This window comes from Notamacropus eugenii, chromosome 1 (assembly GCF_028372415.1).
Source record: "Notamacropus eugenii isolate mMacEug1 chromosome 1, mMacEug1.pri_v2, whole genome shotgun sequence".
Lineage (NCBI taxonomy): Eukaryota > Metazoa > Chordata > Mammalia > Diprotodontia > Macropodidae > Notamacropus > Notamacropus eugenii.
In genome coordinates this window covers 412,784,718-412,807,029 of record NC_092872.1, presented here as the reverse complement: position 1 = coordinate 412,807,029, position 22,312 = coordinate 412,784,718, and the positions used below count along the sequence as shown (strand labels likewise).

The window sequence follows — 22,312 nt, the reverse complement described above, 5'->3', positions numbered from 1 at the left end:
CTATCTCTTGCTGCTCCTCCAGGTCTCTTTGCCATTACTGACAGTGTTGGAGGAGGGGCCTGGAGGGCAAGCGGGTATGTGGCTAGGCTGACTTCGAATAATTGTGGTGCTCATAGGGTGAAGGGGGCCTTGAGATGCATGGGGGCCACTGCCTGGGCTGGGGGTGGGGGCGTGGCTAGGCCATTTCCATTTTGATTCTCAGAGGCTGGAGAGACAGCAGGAGGGACAGAAGGGGACTGGGAAGTAGCAGAGGTACTGTCGTTTTGTACCGTTTTTCTGGGTTGCTGCTGGGCACTGTACTCAGGGTTTGGCTTACTGAAGTTGGGGACCTCAGAATAAACCATACAGAATTTTTCCATCTTCTGCAGTTCACCCCCACAGCCTGTGTAGAGTGACAGCCTTTCAATACTAAAGTATTCCCCTTGGTGAGTTAAATAATGTCTCCAGGATGGATCAGGATGCCAACATCATCCCAAATCAACATATTGATGCTCCCTATTTTATCTGCTACTTTGCAGGTCCTCACATCATGTCCATCTTTTGTCTTGGTCACACGGCCTGTCTCTAGCACAGCAAAGATGAGATTCATATTCTTAAGTCTTGCTTTAATATCTTTTGCAAAAGTCTCTGTCATCATGCCCAGACCTCCACTCCTTGCCAACTCGGGAAGATGGTGCACGCTGTTTAGCCACCCCCAGTGGGAGCCAGGGCCCTGGCCTTGGCTGGATGCAGCCTGATGGAATGTGGAGACTCGGACATTCCTGGAAGTATCCTTGATTTTTCTTACTTTCAATCATAAAACACTTTACCTCTCTGATGATTTTATTCTGCATAATTTGTTATTTGGCATAGTACATGTGTGAATGTGTCACATAGTCCTACAAAACTGTTAGCTTTGTGAGAGCAGAGATCATGTTTCAACTAATTTTTTATGTACCTTAGCTGAGTTGTGCAAAGTGCTCTGCACACAGTAGGTGCTAAGTAGATGCTTATGGAATTGAATCCACATGGGCAGCTAAGTGGCATCATGGATAGAGAGCTGGAATCTGGATGACCTGAGTTCAAATCTAGTTTTTGACACTTCCCGGTTGTGTGACCTTTGACAAGTCACTTAACCTGTTTTCCTCAATTTCCTATTCTTGAACCCATTCCTGATGAAAGTAGGTTTTCAGAACTAACACCCCTTCCTCCCATCCAATTCCTCCGTATTGGTTCTCTCTCTGATTCCTCATTTATATAAGATAATAACATAATTAGTCTTTAGCTGTTATTGAATGGTTTTACTTTTTGAAATCATATCATACTCAGCTCTGCTCCAATGTTTCTTATAAGCTACCTAATTACTAATAACAATCTTAGACATAGGTTTTATATTATTCATATATAAAAGTTTTCAGCTTTCATAAATAAATAGCTTTCAGGGAATCATAATAGCTGAAAGCTATTTATGGACCAAAAACCTATGGTGCATCACAACTACTTAGTACTGATGGAGCCACATTGATTAGTGATAAGAACATGATTCTTGAGAGATGGGCTGAACACTTTCGTAGTATTCTCAACAGACCATCATCAATCGATGCTGAGGCCATTGACCCATTTACCTCAGACTGAAGTCAGTTCCTCCTTAGCTCAACTGCCAACTGAAGAAGAGGTTTTGAGGGTCATTAGGTTCCTTTCATGTGGCAAAGCACCTGGTGCTGATTCTATTCCTGCTGAGATTTACAAGGTAGGGGGACCATAGCTCATACAAAAGTTGACTGAAATTTTCCAGGTTATATGGCAAGAGGAGGTTATCCCCCAGGAGTTCAAGGATGCCTCCATTGTCCATTTCTTTTTTTTTTTTTTTTTTAAATTTTTTAATGTTTAACAATCACTGCCATACAATTGAGATTTTATCCCCCCCCACACCTACCCCCCACTACCCCTCTCCCTCCCCACAACTGCATACAATTCTGTATAGGTTCTACATATACTTTCCTATTGAGTACATTTTCACTATAGTCATGCTATGTACTCGGTCCATTGTCCATTTCTATAAGGGTAAAGGGAATAGATTGTCCTGCGACAATCACAGGGGATCTCTCTCTTAGTCATTGCTGGCAAAATTCTTGCTAGAGTCCTCCTTAATAGGCTGATCCTTCACCTGGAACATGGTCATAAACCTGAGAGCCAGTGTGGCTTCAGAAAGGACCGAGGAACAGTCAATATGGTGTTTGCTGCCTGACAACTCCAGGAGAAATGCCGGGAGCAGAAGAGAGGTCTGAACACAATATTTGTAGATCTGACCAAGGCCTTTGACACTGTTAGTCGTGAGGGCTTCTGGAAAATTATGTCAAAATTTGGTTGCCCTGAGAAGTTCATCAATATTGTACGTTAATTTCATGATGGCATGATTGGCTGGGTTCTGGATAATGGAGAAAGTTCTCGTGCCTTCCCAGTTACCAATGGAGTGAAACTGGGCTGTGTGCTTGCTCCCATGCTTTTTAGCATGATGTTTTCATCCATGTTGACAAATGCTTTCAATGAGGATGAACACAGCATCAAAGTCAACTACCATGTGGATGGTAAGTTCTTCAATTTGAAAAGGCTACAAGCCAAGACCAAAGTGGAGGGAGTGTTGGTGCATGATTTTCTGTGTGCAGATGATTGTGCACTCAATGTTGCCTCTGAGGCTGAGATGCAACAAAGTATGGATCAATTCTCTGCTGCCTGTGCTAATTTTGGCCTAATAATTAACACCAAAAAAATACAGGTGCTCCATCAGCCACCACCACATCATCCATATGTGGAACCATCAATTACAACAAATGGAGAAATTTTGAATGCTGTGGCTAAGTTTACTTACCTTGATAGTGTACTTTCCAGGGATGTACACATTGACAATGAGGTTGATGCATGCATTGCCAGAGCTAGCTCAGTGTTTGGGAGGTTCAGAATAAAAGTTTGGGAGAGGAGATATTAGACTAACTACCAAACTGAAGGTCTACAGAGCAGTTGTGCTGACCTCATTGTTGTATGCCTGTGAAACATGGACAATCTACCAGTGCCATGCCAGGAAACTGAAATGCTTCCATTTGAACTGTCTTAGGAAGATTCTGAGGATCACTTGGCAGGATAAGGTACCAGACACTGAAGTCCTTGCTCAAGCCAAGTAATCAAATGATGCTTCAGAGAGCTCAACTCCGATGGGCTGGCCACATTATTCGAATGCCAAATGTACGCTTGCCAAAAAGACTATTTTATGGAGAACTTGCACGGGGCAGGCAATCACATGGTGGCCAGAAGAAATAATACAAGGACACTCTCAAGGTCTCTCTCAAGAACTCTGGAATTGACTGTGCAACATGGGAGACGCTGGCACAGGACTGCTCAGCATGGCATGCCCACATAAGAAAAGGTGCTGTGCTCTTTGAGCAAAGCAGAATTGAGATAGCACAAAGTAAACACAGGATGCACAAATTTGGGATATCCACCCCAAATATTCACATGGACTATCTGTGCCCAACCTGTGGTAGAGCATTCTGAGCTTGTATTGGTCTGATCAGCCACAGGCTGACACACTGAAAGTCCACTTTACAATGGTGATTTGATTTTGGTCCTCTTCAAAGACAAACGACAACAACCAACCAATATAAAAGTTTGCATCATACATACATAAAAGTTAAATAGTCTATCCTTATTGGGTCCCTTGTAATTGGTCATTGGTATGTACTTTATATTTGTCTTGGCTCTTGTATGTCAAATCTTCTATTAAGTTCAGTTTTTTTTTATAACAAAGTCCTGAAAGTCTGACAATTCATTAAATATCCTTTTTTTTTTCATTCAGAATTATGCTTAGCTTTGCTGGTATGATATTTTTGACTGGAACCCCAGTTCTTTTTCTCCTCGATACATAGTGTTCTAAGATCTGTGGTCTTGTAGTGTTGTCGCTGCTAGGTCTAATGTGATTCTAATTGTGGTGCCATCATATATAAATTGTTTTTGTTGTTGTTCTTGTTGTTGCTTGTAATATTTTGTTCTTGAGCTAGCGATTTTGGAATTTGACTATAATTTTCCTGTGAGTTTTCCTCATAAGGTCTTTTTTAGGTGGTAATCAGTGAATTTTTTCTATTTCTACTTTGTCCTCTTGTTCTAATGCTTTGGGACAATTTTCTTTAATTATTTCTTTTATTATTGTATCAAGATTCCTTTTTTTGATTATAGCTTTCAGGTATTCAAATTTGCTTCATGATCTGTTCTCCAGATCAGTTGTTTTTCTTATGAGATGTTTCACATTCTCTTCTATTTTTTCATTCTTCATATATATATATATATATATATATATATATATATATATATATATATACCCCCACATTTTATTTCTTGATCTCTTATGCAACTTTGCTGGCTCCCCCTTGCCCAGTTCTGATTTTCAAGGAGTCATTTTCCTCCTTAAAATCCTAAGTCTCCTTTTCTAATTGGTTGACTTTCTTTTCATAATCTTGTTTTTCTTGTAAAAGATTTTAGTAGGAACATCCAAGAGTCTAGAGATGACGTTGAGTGGGATAGGTTTAGTGAAGACTTCTCAGATTGTAATTCTTCTCCCAGGGGTGAGGTAAGGCCTAAAGGCTCAAGGTTACAATATTTTTAGAATAGAATAGTTCCATATAAGGATATAAAACTGTGTAGTGTATTAGGGTCTCAGTGATTGGATAAAACTCACATAATTCCTTGATGTCTTCATTTCAAAAAGGATTGGTTAGATTTCGTGTCTAGAATGTAAGATCATATTCTCAGCTAATGAGAATAATGGTCAGTGGGGGGAGGAGGGACTTGCGTTAGGGTCTGTATAAATCACTGCCCCTTTTCTTTGTCTTTGTCTTTCCTAGTCCTACAGGTTAGCCCCACTTCTTGAGAATCGAATAAATCTCTTTTCTGTCATCACTTTGAGAGGCCTCTGAGTAATTGATTTATGTAGGGACCTGAGCCATCCCACACAACGTGGAACCAGAGAAACAAATTTACTGAAGAGGAGCTCCTTTCGAAGCTTCCCTGAGAATGAGACTCATTACAGAATGTCCAAGAAAAGATTTTTCCAGGAGACCAGAAGGCTACTTGGTGCATCTGGGCTCCAAGATGAACTCTGCTGATTAAATGAACATTGGGTGTGGGTTACTGGGATAGGAGACTTGATGTTAGTTACTACTGATCATTCTTGTATTACTTTGCTTTAAACACTGTATCTATGTTTGCTGAATTTTCTTGCCTATCTTGAGACATGTAAATCTCCCCTCTAAAAAAATTAGTCCATGGCTTTAGGTATTCTTACCAAGGCTTGTGCTATGTTTAATCTATCTTGTTATTCTTACATGAATTGGTCTGGAAAATTGTACACAACTGCCTCCCTCAGGTGACCCCTGATAGAATCTCTTCTCTTAGTTCATTTGACTGCAGGGGAACAGGCTCTTACCTACCCTTGGTGAATGGGCCCTTGTTGCCCTATGTCTTGTCATTCTTTCTGGACTTTGCATTAGTTGCTGTGTTAAAACCTGTTCTGACCTTATACCAGAAAAGCTTATATTAGTATGCCCCACTGGTAATGATTACATTAAATATTTTATAGAATTAACTTATTGACAAGTGATCTATTATACACACACACACACACACACACACACACACACACACACACACACACACATATATATATAATAGATCACTTATCTATAAGTTATATATATATATGTCCCAAAGAGGGGGATTGAGAAGGTTAAATTGGTTCTGGATCATTTTTTATATATCATATTTGCAAGTACTTGTGAGTTTTGTTTTGTTTTGTTTTGTTTTTTGATTCTGTAACCAATCAAGTTATAGTTCTTTGAATTTAGTGCAGAATTTCATCTGGCTTGTAGTGAGTTAAGTTTAGATATTCAGTTCTCCTGCTTAGCACTCTTTTATTCTTGGCTCAAGGAAATCTTATATCCTTGAGGAATGTGAGTGGACATCAGGGAGTCTGGTCTTTTATTTTTATACCATGAGGCTATACTTCAAGGATGACTAGTTTTCTTTCCAAAGACATCTGATCCAATATCTTTTGATGTTGCAGAGGGACTCAAACAATGAACATTTCTTAGTCACAGGAGGAAAGGAAGGGGTTGTTGCTAGACCTTATTTCCAAAGTTCCAAGCAATCAAAATTGTTCCCCTAATCTAAATATGTAAGCAGTCATGTTGTCCTCAACCCCATGTTGTCACCTACACTGCTCTGTTCCTTGTTCTAACCTGATAAAAAATAAGTTAAGTCTTAAGCTTGGGATCTTTGGCATAAATTGAGGCAAGCCATTGACTCTTTTGTTAATAGGTTCAGAACCCTATTAGTAAACTGTTATCTTGTCTGGAGAGAATGATCCTTAGTCTACTTTTTTTTAACATGCTATGTTCTCTTACCTCTATCCCTTAAAATCCTTAGTTTCCTCCAAAACTCATATCAAAAACTGTCTCCTACATGAAGCCTTCCTGATACCCCTAGATTAAAATTCTTCCTTCTACCACCAAAAATTGCTTTGTATTGATTTTGTGTGTATTGTGAACATACTTATATGTTGTACCCCATTGTTTTCTCCTCTAGAATATAAGCTTCTTGAAGGCAGAACCTGTTTCATGTTTATCTGCGATACCCATAGCAGCTGCTATGAATGTACAGATGTATTTCCAGGGTTGAATTGCAAAATATAACAAAATCTTTTCCTCAAAATGAAACCAAGATATTTTATTCAGATACCAGAAAGCCGGCTCCACCATGGTGATGAAAAAGTTTATATACCTCACCAATCATGGTGATGGTTTGTTAAAAGGAAAATTCTTTGTTTGGGCTTTCACCCTGGTTAAGGAGGCAAAGTTCAGGAAAAAGATAATTAAAAGGAGTTTATCAAAAAGTACATCAAGGTAGCAACATGTTGCTGGGCTGCTCACTAGAGATCAGCAAGGAATTCAAGATGGAGCCAGTTTTTACTGGTAACTTTTGTAATGAGATAAAGAAAATTAAGATAGGTCCACATCAGCAAAAGGAAACAGATCATTGTGTCTCAGCTTCTCCCCAACTGTCAATATTTCCTAACAAACAGGTAGGGGGTGACCTGCCACAATGCCCAAATGGTAGGTAATACAAAAGCTGCAGACTAGATGATGCCTCCCTCAACAGGGCCTCCCCCAACTCTGATTGACAAGCAGGACCGAGAACCACAAGGTCACTGAGTCAGCATAACTTTTAATAAGTCATTCCAAAATTACCTAGTGCAGAGAATTGGAAATTCAGTTAAAAGTATCTGTATCCTAAAAAATTTCATACCTAGAGCAAATAATACTCTGGAGATCATAAGGTAATAACTTTGAGCTGGAAGGCACCTTAGAGATCATCTAGTCAAATCCCCTCATTTTATAGATGGGTAAACTGAGGCACAGAAAACTTAAGTGACTTACTTGCCCAGAGTCATATAGCTAGTATATGAACTGGGATTTAAATTTGGGCCTTCTTGACTCCAGGTCCAGTGCTTTATCCAAGATACCATCTTGCCTCTCTAAAGATGAAAACTTTCTATCCAATACTATGGAAAGGGATAGAAGAATAGAGGAAAAGAAAAAGCTGAGAAAGGGTTTGCCCTTCCCCCTTTTCCTTCCCTAATGTTGTACATGGTCCTATAGCTTAGGGAAGAGTAATTGCTTTTCTTAAAAACAAAACAAAACAACAAAATCCTCAGTTTCTGAGGTAAAAAGTCATGACAGAGTCTGCTCTTCTCAAGGGGAAGATTTCAGGGTATCATTATGACTTTAGCTGAAGATAGAAGCTGAAAGCAGATTTCCCACAGCCATGTTCTCAGCGAAGGAAATTGTGCCTAGGAATGTTTAGTTGAGATGACGTACCCTGGAGAGGAGCATCTGGTCAAACGATGTGCAGCTCAGCAGCATCTGGTGGAGACTATTTGTCTGGTGGAGATCACTGGGGAAGTGGCTCAAAGGGAGCAGTGTGATAGTGGCAGTAGGAGACCGAAGCAGCTCTCTGAGCTCTGGAGGCATGTTACCCTTCAATGCATACCCTTGCCCAGTGTATTCCTTTTCTACGTGTCCCTCTACATCTCCTCGACCACGTGGGCTCCCTGGATGCATTCCTCTTCGCAGTGATCCCTACCTGAGCTCACTTTCCCCACTTACAGCATATGAATCTGAAGGAGAGTGTGCCCCAGGATTATGAGGGAAGTGCCTAGGACATTCATCTTCACCAGTGAGGAGAGAGTCCATACCAATGGATATTAGAACTCTGATTACAATAGATTTAACATATTGAAATCCTTGGACATCATACTGAACTTTTTGGAGACTCACTTATCTCATCTCTAAAATTAGAATAATATTTACACCATCTACTTTACCAGGAGTATTATGAAAGTATTTCTTAGAGTGCTACAAAAGTTTGAGCTAAGATTTTAAAAAATCCCCTGTTTGGCAACTTCCCCAATTATCAGGCGTTTATTTTTCTTCCTTCTATCTCCCTCCTCACTGAGGAAAAAAGAAAAAGATAGCCCAGTCAACAAACACAGTGAAACAAACAAACGAAAAATCCCATATTGTTTATGTCCAAAAGATGTGTGTCTTATTCTGTGTATTTGGTTCATCATCTCTATCAGGAGGTAGGTAGCATGGTCTGTCATGGGGCCTTTGGAATCATAGTTGATCATTATGTTGATTAGAGTTCTTAAGTCTTTCAAAGTTGTTCATTTTTGTAATGTTGTTATAGTATAAATTGTTATCCTTGGGCTCCTCACTTTACTTTGTGTCAGTTCATATAAGTATTCCCAGTTTTCTCTGAAGCTATCTCTACCATTTCTTACAGCACAATAGTATTCCATTATACTCATATACCAAAATTTGGTCAGCCATTCCCCAGTCAATGGGCCCCCTCTCAGTTTCCAGTTCTTTGCCACTATAAAAAGAGCTGTGATAAATATTTACATAAACATTCCACTTTTTAATTTTGGTGTTTTTGGAGGTACAGGCCCAATGGAGGTACTGTTGCTTGAAAGGGTATGCATAGTTTAGTAACTTTTGGATCATACTTGTACATTGTTTTCTGTGATTGCTATAACAATTCACAGATCCACCGACATAAATCAATGTGTCTGCTTATTAACATAAGCTAATGTACTTTCAGGAATTCCTAAATTATTAGGTAATCTAGCATGTATTGAAATGGATACATTTTAAGACTGTAGCACATTTGATTATATAACCATATCAGTTTATTTGTACCACCATCTAGTATTCTTACAGATTATATTTAAAGTTTCTTCTTTCCTCCTTCTCCTCTCTCCATATGTATACATGTATATATATGTATGTATATATGTGTGTGTGTGTGTGTGTGTGTGTGTGTGTGTGTGTGTGTGCAGTTTTTTTGGAAGAGGAAGGAGAGCAGGGGATGAGGCTGAAAGTCTACTCCACTAAATGGATTGATGAACATTATATCAGTGCTTGAAGTTGTGTCTTGGGATGTATAAGCACTATGCTAAGTGCTAAGGATATAAAGACAAAAGACAGTCTTTGCTCTCAAGTAGCTCACAGTATAATGGGGGAGACAAAATGCAAACAACTATGTACAAAACATGATATGTATAAACATGATAAATTGGAGATGATCAAAAGAGAGAAGGCCCCAGCATGGAGGGAAATTGGGAAATGAGTTTTGTAGAAGGTGGGATTTTAGGTGAGACCTGAAGGAAGCCAGGAATGCTAGGAGGCAGAGATAAAGAGTGGGAATTCCAGGCAAGGGTGATAGCCAGTGAAAATGCATGTGGATATGCAGTGTCATGTAAGAAACAGCAAGGAGGGCAGTCAGTTCTGGATCACAGAGTATGTGGAGCAGAAAAAATGTAAAGGCAGGAAGGGGTCAGATTATGAAAGGCTTTGAATACCAAACAGGTTTTTATATTTGATCCTGGAGGTATTAGGGAACCACTGGAGTTTACTGAAAATGGGGTGTATGTTTGTGAAATGGTCAGACCTGCACCTTATGAAGATCACTTTGAACTCAAGTGGAGAATGGACTGGAATGGGGAGACATTTGAGTTAGGAAGATCAAACAAAAGACTATTTGCAATAATCCAGACATGCAGTAATGAGGCCTTGCACCAGGGTGGTGGCAATGTCAGAGGAGACATATGGCGAAGGTAAAGTAGACAAGCCTTGGAAATAGATTGTATGCGGGAAAAGAAATACCTAGGATGACACCTAGGTTGTGAGCTTGGATGATTGGGAGAATGGTGGTATCATTCATAGTAATAGGGAAGTTAGGAAGAGGAGAGGATTGGGGGGGAAGATAACGAATTTCAAACACAATGAGTTTAAGATGTTTATCTGATACGCAGTTTGAGACTTCTAACAGACAGTTGGAGATGTAAGAATAGAGGTCAGGAGAGAGGTTCAGGCTGCATAAGTAGTTGTGAGGATCATCTGCACAGAGAATTAGTTCATGATTTGGTTGATAGGAGTTGATGAAGTCACCATTTGAAATAATATAGGGAGAGAAGATAAAAGGACCAAGGATGGAGCCTTGGGGTATACCAGTGGTTGATGGGAGTAAGGTGGAGGAAGATGTAGGAAAAGAGGTGTAGAAGGACTGGTCAGAGAAGTAGGAGGAGAACCGGGGGGGGGAAGCAGTGTCATGGAAACTTAAAGTGGAGAGAGTATCAAGGATAGAAAAGTGATCAACAGTGTCAAAGGCAGCAGAGATCAAGAAGGATGAGGACTGAGAAAAGGCAATTAGATTTGGCAACTAAAAGATTAATGATAACTTTGGAGAGAACAGTTTAAATCGAATGATGAGGTCAGAAGCCAGACTGTAGAGAATTAAGGAGGGAGTAAGAAGAAAGGAAGTGGAAAAAAGGATTATAGACAGTCTTCTCAAGGAGATTAGACAGAAAATGGAGAAACAGGATGAAAGCTAGCAAGGATGAATAGTTTAAGTGAAGATCATTTAAGGGTGGGGGAGAAAGGAATGTTGATAGGCAGTAGAAAACAGTCATTAGATTGGGGGAGAATGAAGATAAATGAGAGAATGAGGATAATAGTGAGGGCAAGTTGCTTGAGAAGACAGAACGGCAGGTCATCACTTATGCATGTAGAAGGCTTTGCCTTTGCCAGGAGAAGGGATACCTCTTCCTGTGAGGCAGGGGTGAAGGAAGAGTTAATTGTAGAAGGCATTTGAGTGATGTAAAATGAGGAGGAGGGGAGAAGAAGGCACTCTTGGTGGCTGTCCTAAATTGTTTCAGTAAAAATTAAGGCAAAGTTCTCAGATGACATGGTGAGGGAGAGCTAGAGCTGTGAGAAGACAGATGAAAGGTTTGGAAAAACTAAAGTCCTGAATGGGATAGAGAGTCAATTAGGGAGGTGATTGCCTCGGATTGATTGTCTTGCTGCAGGGAGGGTCCAGTTGAGATTATGCAACAAATTTGTAGTGGATCCAGTCAGAACTGTTTCAGGATAAAACAACGAATGGTGGTAGAAATCCATAACTAAGGCTTGGCAGCACAAGGTCAGCAGTAGGACAAGGGGTCAAGGTATTTGAGAGAAGAGTAGAGTTGAACTGGTTCACTAAGGGGATTAACATATGGAATGGAGGAGAGTAAAATCAATGAAAGGGTGATGACCTTGGAAAGAAATGAGGGTTTAAGGGATTGGAGGTCAGGGTGAAGATAGAGAACAGGATTTTGAATTGCAAGGCAGAAGAAGACCTGGAATAGCAACAGATTTTGACCAGATAAAGGCATTTCAGAGTCCATGAACATGGAACTGGAACACTTGGGGGTGATAGTGATCAAGGGTCTTACCATCTCTGTGTTTAGTTCTGGTAGTGTGACATATGAATCATAATACCAAAAATTTCTTTTCTTTATAAATTCTTAGAAAGGGTTTTACAGTCTAAGGAAAAAAATAGATTGTATGCTTCACTTAAGTGTAAAGATGTCTTTGTTGTGATATGCATTTATTTTCTACCATAATTTTTCATATTGTATTGATCAACAATTTGATCATAAACAAGCTCTTCTAATTCCATTGCTTAGCTATGTAAAATTGATTAGCTTTAAATGAATTCCTTTAAAAATATTTATAATTGAGAACAAGTCTTTGCTTTGTATGTTTAATAAAAGGGGAAGACTGTGATTTCAGGTATTTGCCAATGGGATAGTTTCCTCTTACATTGAGGCATGATTTAAAGTGGGAAAGAAAGGGGAGGCAATTATTTCTTCTGGACAATGAACAGGTCTCGCCTCAAGAAGAGTAGAATAGTGTTACAGAGTAGTACTATAGGCATATTATAGTATAAGTAGAATAGTATAGGTATACAGTGTTATTTGAGGGGATACTGGACAAGGAAGACAACCTTAAAATAGAAATCTCTGCCTGCTACTCTATCATTTTTAAATAAAAAGGAGTTTTTATTGATATTTAATATTTTTTAATATTACCATAATTTATCCCAGTATCCTCTCTTATTCTTCCCAGATAGCCATTCCATGCTACAAATAATATTTTTAAAGACAAAAAAGAAAGAGAAGAGGAAAAAAATCAGAATAACCAATCAATATATAAAATAGTTTTAAAATATGTGCACTGTGCAATACTTATGGGCCTCCCACCTCTGCAAAAGGGTGGAGTGGAGGTATGTTCTCATGGGTATTTGTTCTTTATAATTTTTCAACATTTACAATTTTATGTGTATGACTACAACAATGACATTGCAGTCATTGCATATATTGCTTTCTTGGCTCTGTTAATTTTATTCTACCTCAGTTCATGTAGCTGTTTCCATGCTTCATATTCATAACATTCATAATTTCTTATAACATAGAATATTCTGTTACATTCACATACATAATTTGTCTAGTTCCCAGTTAATGGACATCTACTTTGTTCCTTATTCTTTGCTATCACAAAAAGTTCTGCTAGAAATATCTTGGTATCTATAAGGACTTTCTTCGTATCAATGGCCTTCTTGGGGTAAAATCCTAGTTGTGAAATCTCTAGATCAAAGGGTAAGTACATTTTAATCACTTTATTCACATAATTCCAAATTATTTTCTAAAATGATTGTACTGATTCACAGCTCCACCAACAATGCAATATATCTATTTTCCCACAATCTCTCCAACATTGACTATTTCCATCTTTTGTCATCTTTACAAATTTACAAGGTTTGAGGTAAAACCTCAGGCTTATTTCCATTTTTATTTCCCTTATTAGCAGTGATTTCAAGCATTCTTTCATATGGTTGTAATTTATCTTTCTTTTCTTTTTTCTTTTTTTAAATTTATTTATTTAACTTTTAACATTCATTTTAACAAAATTTTGGGTTACAAATTTTCTCCCCTTTTATCCCCTCCCCCCCAAACACCAAGCATTCTAATTGCCCCTATGCCCAATCTGCTCTCTCTTCTATCATCCGTCTCTGCCCTTGTCTCTGTCTTCTCTTTTGTCCCGTAGGGCCAGATAACTTTCTATACCCCTTTACCTGTATTTCTTATTTCCTAGTGGCAAGAACAGTACTCGACAGTTGTTCCTAAAACTTTGAGTTCCAACTTCTCTTCCTCTCTCCCTCCCTCTCTACCCCTTCCCTTTGGAAGGCAAGCAATTCAATATAGGCCAAATCTGTGTAGTTTTGCAAATGACTTCCATAATAGTTGTGTTGTATAAGACTAACTATATTTCCCTCCATCCTATCCTGTCCCCCATTACTTCTATTCTCTTTTGATCCTATCCCTCCCCATGTGTGTCGACCTCAAATTGCTCCCTCCTCCCCATGCCCTCCCTTCCATCATCCCCCCCACCCTGCTTATCCCCTTATCCCCCACTTTCCTGTATTGTAAGATAGGTTTTCATACCAAAATGAGTGTGCATTTTATTCTTTCCTTTAGTGGAATGTGATGAGAGTAAACTTCATGTTTTTCTCTCACCTCCCCTCTTTATCCCTCCACTAATAAGTCTTTTGCTTGCCTCTTTTATGAGAGATAATTTGCCCCATATAACTTCTCCCTTTCTCCTCCCAATATTTCTCTCTCACTGCTTGATTTCATTTTTTTAAAGATATGATCCCATCCTCTTCAATTCACTCTGTGCACTCTGTCTCTATGTGTGTGTGCGTGTGTGCATGTGTAAACCCACCCAGTACCCAGATACTGAAAAGTTTCAAGAGTTAGAAATATTGTCTTTCCATGTAGGAATGTAAACAGTTCAACTTTAGTAAGTCCCTTATGACTTCTCTTTGCTGTTCACCTTTTCATGTTTCTCTTCATTCTTGTGTTTGAAAGTCAAATTTTCTTTTCAGCTCTGGTCTTTTCATCAAGAATGCTTGAAAATCCTCTATTTCATTGAAAGACCAATTTTTCCCCTGAAGTATTATACTCAGTTTTTCTGGGTAGGTGATTCTTGGTTTTAGTCCTAGTTCCTTTGACTTCTGGAATGTCCTATTCCATGCCCTTCGATCCCTTAATGTAGAAGCTACTAGATCTTGTGTTATCCTGATTGTATTTCCACAATACTTGAAATGTTTCTTTCTAGCTGCTTGCAATATTTTCTCCTTGACCTGGGAACTCTGGAATTTGGCCACAATGTTCCTAGGAGTTTCTCTTTTTGGACCTCTTTCAGGCGGTGTTCTGTGGATTCCTTGAATATTTATTTTGCCCTCTGGTTCTAGAATCTCAGGGCAGTTTTCCTTGATAATTTCATGAAAGATGATGTCTAGGCTCTTTTTTTGATCATGGCTTTCAGGTAGTCCCATAATTTTTAAATTGTCTCTCCTGGATCTATTTTCCAGGTCAGTTGTTTTTCCAATGAGATATTTCACATTATCTTCCATTTTTTCATTCTTTTGGTTTTGTTTTGTGATTTCTTGGTTTCTCATAAAGTCATTAGCCTCCATTTGCTCCATTCTAATTTTGAAAGAACTATTTTCTTCAGTGAGCTTTTGAATCTCCTTTTCCATTTGGCTAATTCTGCTTTTGAAAGCATTCTTCTCCTCATTGGCTTTTTGAACCTCTTTTGCCAATTGAGTTAGCCTATTTTTCAAGGTGTTATTTTCTTCAGCATTTTTTTGGGTCTCCTTTAGCAGGGTGCTGACCTGCTGTTCATGCTTTGACTTCATGTCTCTCATTTCTCTTCCCAGCTTTTCCTCCACCTCTCTAACTTGGTTTTCAAAATTCTTTTTGAGCTCTTCCATGGCCTGAGCCCATTGGGTGGGCTGGGACACAGAAGCCTTGACTTCTGTGTCTTTCCCTGATGGTAAGCATTGTTCTTCCTCATCAGAAAGGAAGGGAGGAAATGCCTGTTCACCAAGAAAGTAACCTTCTATAGTCTTATTTCTTTTCCCTTTTCTGGGCATTTTCCTAGCCAGTGACTTGACCTCTGAATATTCTCCTCACACCCACCTCGCCTCCTGATCCTCCCAGCCAGTGCTTGGGGTCTGAGATTCAAATGCTGCTTCCAGCCTTAGGGCTTTTGGCGGGGGCAGGGCTGCTATTCAGTGTGAGATTAAGTTCAGATGCTCAGGTTGGGGCAGGGCCGCCTCTCAGGCTCAGTTCCCTCAGGGGGTTTATGCAGAGACCTTCAACAATGGATCCAGGCTCCTGCCTGCTTGGGGAGCCCTGGTCTGCCGCTGCCTCAGCTTCTGCCTCCCGAGGGGGCCTGAGTTATGGGGGCACCCCACTCCCCTCTTGACCCGCCAAAGAGACTCTCTCACCGATCCCCATCACCTGTGGGTGGAGGGACCTGGGCGGCCGCTGGAGATCCCGTCCCTGAAGCCTGCTCGGATCTGTTCCTCTTGGTGCCGCGGCCGCGGCAGGGCTGGGCTGGACTCCACGTCTGCAGTGCGACGGACCTTTTGCGACAGGTTTGCAGGTCCCTCTGGAACAGAAATCTCCTTCGCTCCACTGTTCTGTGGCCTCACTGCTCCAGAATTCGCCATGAGTTACTTTATACAGATGTTCTATGGGTTGTAGGTTCGGAGCTATGTGTATGTGCGTCTTTCTACTCCGCCATCTTGGCTCTGTAATTTATTTTTCAAAGAATTGTTTGTTACCTACATAAAATTTCTTACCTTCTCAATGTGTGTGTGTGTGGGGAAGTAAGGGAAGGAGGGAGAAAATTTGGAATTTGAAAAAGAGAATGTTAAAATTGCTTTTGCTTGTGATTGGGGGAAAAGTAGAATATTAAATTTTAAAAATATAAAAAAGAATTGTTCATATCCTTTGACTATTTTTCTACTTTGGAATGGCTTTTGGTCAAATATCTATATTTGTTAATTGTTCATATACTTTGAATATAGAATATTTATCAAGAAATCTGATACATAGAATTTTTATTTTCCTATTTGGCTGCTTCCTTTCTTGTCCTAGATGCATTAATCTTGTTGATTTGGAAGCTTTGTAGTTTACATAGTTAAAGTTATCTGTTTCATCTTCTGTAATTTTCTCTATCCCTTGTTTGTTTAAAATACATCTTTTACCCATGGCTATGAGACATAAATACTCTGCTTCTCTTCTGCTTAGAAAAATATAGCCTTTAATATTAAGGTCATGTATTTATTTAGAGTGTATTATGGAATATAGTGTAAAGTGTTTTTCTAAGCCTAAATTATTTCAGATTGCTTTCTGGTTTCCCTGGCAATTTTTTATCAAAGAGGGAGGTTTTTCCTCAATACTTTGCTTTCTGGTATACTGCATTGTTGAGTTCTTTTGTATCTGTTTCTTCCTTATCTATTCCATTCCATTGATCTACTTCTCTTATTTTTTTTTTTTTTTTTTAGCAAATACTAGATGGTTTTCATGATTGTTTGAAGTTTGGAAGTGCTATTCTTTTCATTATTTCCCTTGATATTCTAGATCTTTTATGTTTCCAAATGAATTTGTTACTATTTTACCAAGTTCTATAAACTGTTCCTTTGATCTGATTTACATAGCATTAAAACTGTAAATCAACCTTTGGTAATATTGTCATTTTCATTATATTGGCATGATCCAGCCATGAACACTGACTATTCCTCCAGCTGTTTATATTATTCTTTATTTCTTTAAGGATTCCTTTTCAATTGACTCTGTACAAGTATTTTGTGTACTTTGGTAGATTGGTCCCCAGATACTTTGAGCATCTTGTTCTTATTTGGAATTGGATTTCCTTTCATGTGATTGCCTCCTAGTTTTTATTATTGTATAGAAATGTTGATTTGGAAGGACTTATTTTATAGCTCACAACTTTGTGATACTATTCTCCACTAGGATCTGCTGCTTATCTAGGATTTTCTTACTAACATATTATCATCAAATAGGGATAGTTTTATCTTCTTTCCCTATCTTTATGCCTTTTATTTCCTTCTCTTGTCTCATTGCTGTTGCTAACATTTCCCAGATAGTAGTAGGAAGAGTAGGCATCTTTAATATAATTAAATATTCTATTTAATGAGAAAAGTTTTAGTATATTCTTATTGCATGTGATGCTTTTGTTGTTACTTCTTGCATTGCCTTCTAGGTGGATACTTTTTCTGATCTTAAGAAAAGGTCCTTCTATGTCTATTTTTTCCAGGTTGTTTGTGTTTTGCATAAAGGAATGTTACACTTTGTCAAAAGCTTTTTCATCATTTTTTGAGATAGTCATGGTTTTTGGATGTTTTTGTTTTTAATATGATGAATTTTTTTTTCCCCTTAAGGTTGAATCATCCTTGCTTCACTGATTTAATTGCAGCTTGATCATAATGAATTGTCTCTTGGAGATTTCTCTGTTGTCTATTTGACAGTGTTTTATTTAAAAATTTCTAATAATATGCTTTAATAATATTGGCCTATAGTTTTCATTTTGTGTTTTATTCTCTTTGGTTTAGGTATAAAGACTTTATTTATCTCATAAAAGGAATCTGGTAGGACACTTTCTCAGTTTTTGAGAATAATATATGTAGTGTAGGTATCAATTATTCTTTGAAAGTTTGATAGAATTCTAATGTAAATCCACCAGGACGAGAAGTTTTTTCCTTTGGTAATTCCTTTACATCTTGTTCTATTTCTTTTTCTGAGATTGGGTTATATAGGTCTTTCTTTGGTTTTCTATGAGTTTGAGTATTTTATATTTTTAAAGATATTCCTCTATTTCTTTCATGTTTTCAGTCTGGTGAGCATATAACTGTGCATGATAGGTTCTGATAATTCTTTTTATTTCTTCTGATTTTATTGTAATTTCACCTTATTCATTTGCTATTTCACTGATTTGATTTTGTGCCCTCATCACTTTAATTAGATTGGCTAAAGGTTTATGGATTTTATTATTATTTTCAAAGAACTAGCTTTTAGCTGTATTGATTATTTCTACACTTTTGTTTTCAGTTTATCTATCTAATTATTAATATTTCCTGTTCTGCACTAATTGTAGGTTTGTTCATTTTTAGCTTTTTAATTTTTAAAAAAATGTATATTCATTTTATCAATCCTCTTTTAATAATATATATTTATAGGGATATGATTTTTTCCCTGAGAACTGCTTTAGCTGCATCCCAGAAAGTTTCCCATGTTGTTTCATCATAATTTTCTTTCATACAGTTATTAATCATTTCTATGATTTTTTTATTTGACCTATTTATTTTTAAGGATTTTATTGTTGACTCCATTTAAGTTTGTGTCTCTTTTTGTTCCCTGAGCTGGTTTTTATTTTTATCATATTGTGGTCTGTAAAGGATGTGTTCACTATTTCATCATTTTTGCTATTTGTTTGCAATATCTCTTTCCCCTAACACATGGTCAATTTTGCAAAAAGTTCCATATGGTGCTCAGAAATATGTACAATCTTTAGTAGTCCCATTTAGAAGATGCTACAAGCTTCTTAGCTCTAATTTCTAAATGGAATTTCTTTCTATCTCTTCATCCTTGCCATTGTTGGTAATTTTCAGAAGTACTCATGATTTGTGTGGGTTTATTTTGTATCCTGAAACATTGCTGAAGTTATTAATTGGTTAAATTAATTTTTAGTTGACTCTTTAGGGTCATCTAAGTAAAACATTATATCATCTGCAAAAATGATAACTTTATTTACTCTTTGTCTATTGATCCACCTCTACATTCTGAATATAAAGTCAGCCAGGTCATAGTGTATAAGCTATGTGATGTATTGTTGCAGCCTCTTTTCTAATATTTATTTAAAATTTTTTATATCAGTGTTCATTATAGATATTGAATAGTAGTTTTCTTCATTTTAACTCTTCATGGTTTGGGTATTAAAAATATTGTTGAATCATAGAAAAAATTTGTAGGATCTCTTTATTTTCTATTTTTTCAAATAATTTATGTAATATTTGAATTAATTGTTCTTTGAATATTTAATACATTTCACTTGTAAATCTCTCCAGTTCTACTTTTTCCCCTCTTTGGGAGTTCATCAATAACCTGTTCAATTTCTTTTTATGAGATTAAGTAATTGAAATACTCTCTTTCTTGTTCTATTAATCTGAGCATTCAATATTTTTGTAAATATTCTCCATTTAATTTAGATTGTCAGTTTTGTTGACATACCTTTGGGCAAAATAGTTCCTAATAATTTTCTTTGTTTTTACTTCATTTGTTGTAAACTGATCTTTTTCATTTTCCTCTTGGTAATTTGATTTTTCCTCTTTCATATGTTCAATATTATATTAACTAATGGTTTACCTATTTTATTGGCTTTACCCCCTCCTTCTCTGCCCTCCCGCTTCTAATTTTATTTATTAAATCAAAGATAGCCAGACATCATGGTACTTGTTTGTAATCACTGCTACTGGGAGATGTTGAGGCTGGTGCTTTACTTGAATACAGGGCTTCTGAGCTGCCGTAGGGATAAAGCTGATTGGGTGTCCTCATTAAATCTGACACAAACATATGAATCCCTGGGAGCAGAGAGCCACCAGGTCACATAAGGTGGCCCAGGTCAGAAAAATGGAGCACGTCAAAGTCTACATCTTAATCATGATGGAATCAGATTTGAGTGGTCTGAGAATATTTTCAGCTTGAGTGAGATAGGGAGATTTTTTTCTTTCAATGTTGTTAATCTCTTTTTTTTTTTAATGTAAAAGATGTTTATTTTGATGTTTAACTGGGTTTTAAACATTTATTGCTTTTCTAGTTTTTTTTAATTTTATGCCCAATTCATTGATCTGTTCTTTCTTTTGTTTATGAAAGTGTTTAGAGATATTAATTAGAAGAAAATTTTCTAAAGATTGTTCTAGCTGCATCCCCCAAATTTTGGTATGTTCTTTCATTGTTACCATTATCTTTAATTACATTATTATTTCTTTTTTTTTGTTCTTTGACCTACTTATTCCTTAGGCTTGAGTTAATTTCCAATTACTGCTTAATTATTTCTTCAGCAATGCTTTATTGAATATAATTTTTCTTGCATGGTGCTTAGTAAAGTATGTATCTAATACTGTTGCTTTTTGGCATTTTATTGTGAAATTTTTATACTCTAATGCATGGTCATTTTTTGTAAGGTGCCACACATAACTTAGACATACGTATTTGCCTTTTTTCTACCTTACTTTCCTAGAGGCTTTGGAGAGAGAATTTCCTTCTAGGTGAGATTAGGATTTTCTCTCTCTTGGTTCAAGCTGAAGTATTATCTTGCTTCCATCAGAAGAAATCATTCATTCTTCTGTATTTTTCTTGTTTATTCTAATTTGCATAACAGTGTTTTATTTATTATTTTTTGTTGCTGTTTTTCTTGTTTGCTGTTCAATATTTCTGATAGTCTTTGTGTAACCAGTCTTTGTCTCTGGTGGGAAGGAAACCAAGCTGATAGATGTTATGTTTGGTGACATCTTTTTCCCTTAAGGAATAGAGACCAGGGAGGTGGCTTTTGTTTTGAAGCTACTGTCCCGTGTACAGCAACATTTAGGAAGGCAGATAGATGTACAGTTGGTTCTCATTACTCATGGTAATTATAGTCTATAAAGTTACTGCGAACAAAGAATTAGCCAGTATTGAACTACTGCTCCTAGAGGCAATATAGGGTTAGGTTGCGAGAGCCTCTGATCCCATCATTTCCTTTAGCACTTTCCAGAGCTGCCTCACTTACAGATTAGTGAATTTCCCTTTCCTTTATCTATTGCTGATTCATTAACACTGAACTTATGGTCAATATCACTGAATAAACTGGAAGGAAACTTATCCAAATGTATCTTTTGTCCCTAAGGCGCATCACAGCCTTCCTGTCCTTAGGACCGCAGCACTTTAGTCCCATCCTGGGGAGTAGTTTTAGACAGTGAAATCAACAAAAACACAAAAAGGAGAAAAACAAAAACCGTGGTTTAATAGATCACAAAAAGGATAATTGTTTACAGTATGAAACTGAAACAAGAAGGCAGAGGGTCTCCGAAAGGACCTCAGCTGGAAATGTGGGCATAGGGCACAGGGTGCCTCAAGTTTTTGCCACTGTTAATATTGAAGAATGATTATAAAAATATGAGCACAGATTTTGGGGTGACAAATTTTAGCAAGTAGGTGAAATTGCAAATATGAAATCTGTAAATAATGGAGATCATATATATTTGTAGTCCGTTACTCCTCTCAGGGACTGGGGAGAAAAGTTTACCCAAACCCATGGCCCTTCTGCTCCTCTCACGGTAGGTGTTAGTCTCTCTCGGACAGGACTGGGCAAGATTCGGGAGATAACGACCGAAGCCTCTGGAGAGACTGCATTTTGCTTGAAGGTGCTATGATTATAGTACTCATTATTTATTAATGCGCCCGGGAAGCAGCCGTCAACCGCACGGCCAGTCCAAGCTGAGAAGCTCGGCCGCTTCCCCCGCAAGCCGCTACTTGCGCCCCGCCCCCGTTCGCGGCCTCCGCCTGCAGGGCCCCCGTTCCCGGCCTCCGTCTGCAGGGCCCCTGTTCCCGGCCTCCGCCTGCAGGGCCTCCGTCGGCCAAGTGCGATCAACGCCCTTCGGTTTCCAGGCTGCTTCCAGGCTATTCGCTTCCGCTCAACAATGGCGCAAAAACACAAGATAGGAGGGAAAATTTAACACTATCAGAAGCAGGGCTTGAGGAGACCCGGAAGGATGGTCAACAGGAAAAAGGAGTCCCAGGAAAGAGGATGGGATTTGTAGTTTTTAAGCCCTTTACCGTCCCTCCAGAGGCCACTGGGGTGGTGTGAATGCGCCTGCGCCACTCGGTTCCCCAAGCTTCCGGAACGGGCGCCTGCCCCCGGAGGAGTGCGCTTGCGCATTTCTGGCGGCGGCCGTTCCTCGCTCCTTCCTCCGGGATGGGGAGGGGGGGGAT

The 22,312-nt window shown here is 38.2% G+C and overlaps 1 pseudogene; it reads right to left on the bottom strand.

The window, feature by feature from the left end:
- On the bottom strand, nucleotides 1-759 carry LOC140518725 (SOSS complex subunit B1-like; annotated as a pseudogene).
- Between the last annotated feature and the right edge of the window lie 21,553 nt (nucleotides 760-22,312).